Below are 841 nucleotides of genomic sequence, written 5' to 3' on the forward strand. Positions count from 1 at the left end.
AATACGTACTGATGAGGTTATCATACTTTACTTTCACTTTTTTAACATAACCTTGGTAAAAATATAATTTACACTAAATATGTTCGCAGCGCAGTGTCTTTTGTATGATGTTAAAGATATATGCATTTCTAGAGGACCGAGGCATTCAAGAGAGGGTGATACATTCTGAGTGAAGCGAAAGCAGTTTATTCATCATGTCTGTAAATATAACCTTGGCAGTAAAAAAATTACACTAAACTTAGGGCACAATGTACGTTTTGCATGAGCTAGTACACCCAATATCATATTATAGCTGATAAAATTGACCATACGCAGAGAAGGGGAACAGTGCTCACGGGAACAGCCACAAGGGGGAGGAGAGTGGCAAACGAGAACAGCCACATGCTGGGTGTCAGCGTAATCGCCACAACACATCATTAGCAAAGATGCTGCAAGCGACTTACACTTTCATTTTCCTTACAAACATCTAGGACATATTTGGAGGAAAACATATCTCTCTCAGGTATCTTACTTTTCCCTTTCCTATTAAAAAAAAATGAGGGAAAGTAATTTCTAATAAGACCAATTATGTTGTAAGAAATTAGTAATAACTATGTCTGGATCAATGGTAAGAAGAGAATATAAGAAAACTATAATACAGTTTACAAGATTAGTGGTATACAAACATTCACACGCAAACATCCAGCGAAAAGAATGGACTCGCCATCTTTGCTATGGTAGATTATAGATAGACAAATAGACATATAGACAAACTGGGATGGATACTGCGATACATATTTGCCAAAGTTATCATGCTCAAGAAACAACAATATCAGAATATTTCAAGTTATAGTCGACTTTG

This window comes from Penaeus monodon, chromosome 32 (assembly GCF_015228065.2).
Source record: "Penaeus monodon isolate SGIC_2016 chromosome 32, NSTDA_Pmon_1, whole genome shotgun sequence".
Classification (NCBI taxonomy): Eukaryota; Metazoa; Arthropoda; class Malacostraca; order Decapoda; family Penaeidae; genus Penaeus; species Penaeus monodon.